This window comes from Penaeus japonicus, unplaced genomic scaffold (assembly GCF_977035675.1).
Source record: "Penaeus japonicus unplaced genomic scaffold, GWHDUDI00000001_assembly GWHDUDI00000003, whole genome shotgun sequence".
Taxonomy (NCBI): Eukaryota; Metazoa; Arthropoda; class Malacostraca; order Decapoda; family Penaeidae; genus Penaeus; species Penaeus japonicus.
Genome location: NW_028234405.1, coordinates 21,255,228 through 21,257,727, shown reverse-complemented (window position 1 = coordinate 21,257,727; position 2,500 = coordinate 21,255,228). Strand labels below are relative to the sequence as shown.

General features: G+C 32.1%; 1 protein-coding gene across 1 annotated transcript in view; it reads left to right on the top strand.

The window, feature by feature from the left end:
• Window positions 1–1,306, top strand: part of Drgx (Dorsal root ganglia homeobox) — a 91,937-nt gene extending 90,631 nt beyond the window's left edge. The window contains exon 9 of the mRNA XM_086531013.1: window positions 1–1,306. This exon is cut by the window's left edge and continues 1,475 nt beyond it. The gene's annotated coding sequence lies outside the window, so the exon portion shown is untranslated.
• The last annotated feature ends 1,194 nt before the right edge of the window (window positions 1,307–2,500 follow it).

The window sequence follows — 2,500 nt, the reverse complement described above, 5'->3', positions numbered from 1 at the left end:
AACAATAATAGTTAATTTGTAATGACTGTTCCATATGTATATACATTGATTAAGAATTTAATGTTTGAGAGAGAATGCGTGCGTGTGAGAGAGAAAATGTAAGGGAAAGAGAGGAGAGAAAAAAAGAGATGTGTTTGTATCTGCTATGGACTCGGTTGAGACAAATATATATATATATATGATATATATTACAAATGGATAGATATTTACCTACTGTAAGACAGACTTGAGGAAAGATACAGAGAGAAGTATTCGGAGTAGATGTTCGAATGGTCTTTTGTGCATTCGCGAAAAAGTGAGTGTAAATATTTATGTGCGTTTATGAATGTGGGTGCGTGTGTGTACGCATGCAGTGTTTTTCCCCAGCAATAACAAAACTTAATTAACGGATTGATGAATCAACATAGAGTGTTGTGTATATATAGTTCCTACCAAAAATAATTATTTCTTGTTATATACTAAGAAACCCGAGCGGGTAACCGCGCTGTCGCTACCAATAATATACGACAAAGAAAGAGAGAGAAAAAAAAAAAACAACATATGAGGTGATAAAAAAAAAGAAAGAAAGAAAAGAGGAGAGAACACACCCACGAGAAAAGAAGATACATGTAACAATTAGATTTATTGATGAAAATGAGATCAGACTTCATTTCATTCATTCTTTCGCTCAGGTACGTCTCTCCTCTTCTCTCTTACTTCATTACTCCTGGTTTATTGTTAACCTCATTCCCCCCCTTTCGCGACATCCCCCCTCCCCCCCTCCCCACATTATTATGCCATGCGGGTTTGGCAGTATTTTCGAGTTGTTTTCAACCAGCAAATGGCAAAAAAAAGAAAAAAAAAGAAGTTTTGTTTACACTACCTATTTATCTTTCTTCTCGTCCCTCCTCCTCCTCCTCCTCTTTCTTCTTCTCTTCGCCATCATTCCATAGAGCTAGGACTCTTATTTCATTTGTTAAGCCCGTCAGTCATTGAAAGATGTTTCCCGTTTATTGTTTTATGTAATATATATATGTATATACATATATATATAAAGATAATGTGTCTGTGTTATTGGCAAATTATTGTGTTTTATTGCCTTCTGGTTAAAAAAGAAAGAAATAAAAAAATATATAGAGAGAGTGGAAAAAATAATATTGCTGTATTTCTACGTACAACCAATAGATGGAACTAATGAAGCCAACCAATGCCATCTCTTGGCAGAAATCACAGGAGTTAAGACAAGCTGACTATCAAAAAAGGATAGAAAAATGATGGAAACTTTAAAGACTTAAATCGGAAAGAAGAATATCAGATGTACAAATTGCAATGCAGTTGAATACAAATCAGAATAGTAAAACTAACATGGCTAATGAAAAATAAACATATATCCTTTTCAATATAAACATTCACACAAAAAAACGACTTTATTTCTTCTTTCAAATGAATATAAAATCTAAATTTGATATTTATTTTTTTCTAACCAACTCTCAAAAATGTCATCTAGTTTGCTCTCTGTGGAGTTTGTCAATTTTCTTATTCCCTTTCCGGCTAAAACAGAGGGTCAATGATACGGGCCTGTAATTCTACGTGGCTTCAGATAAGGTCAAACAAGAGATGCCAGTGATGTAAATGATGATGATGATGATTATGATGATTATGACTGATGATGGAATCAACTGGTGAGAATAATGAGGATTATGATGTAATTAAGTGATAAGAGTAATGACGATAATGCTAATGATGACTATGATATAATTAAGTGATAACATTAATGATGATAATAGTAATGATGATTATGATAGAACTGAATGATGAACATGATGATGATAACAATGATGATTATGATGAAATGAGATTCCCCCATGAGAAAAAAATAGGATAATGATAATCGTATTAACGATGATTGTACTATTGTCATAGTACTAAACGGGAAATAAATAACAGACGACAAGCACCTTAGACATTCATGAATAAGATCAGGTGAAATTTAGTAAAGAATATATACTAGCATTAAGAATAAAATGATAAATTAAAAGAGAAAGCTGGGATATCAATCTGAACTTCGCACAGGGAATGTGTAGATTAATAGAGAAAATGGAAAAAAAATCAGTAAGTTCAATAAAAGTGAATACAAAAACACAGAGCAATAATAGATAAAACATATCCAAAACAAACAAAATAACATACAAGAACAATTTCTAAATCACATACATCACCGAATATCTTTGTTTTGAGTCACTTGAATAATGAGATCGCTGCAAACTCTAAAATTCTCATTTGATAATGAAAACAGCCTCCAAATTGCCTAATTAAATCAATTTTGTCTATAAAACACGAGAGGAGGAAAAACAGGAGAGAAAAAATCCGAACGCGTGTATGACATAGACGAAAGCCAAAAAAAAAAAAAAAAAAAAAAAAGGAGTAAGGGGGATACGAACTCAAACAAAATTAAATAATTCCTTTTTTTCTCCCCTTTTCTTTTTTAGATTTTATGCAATCATTTCATCAAAGAGGGAAA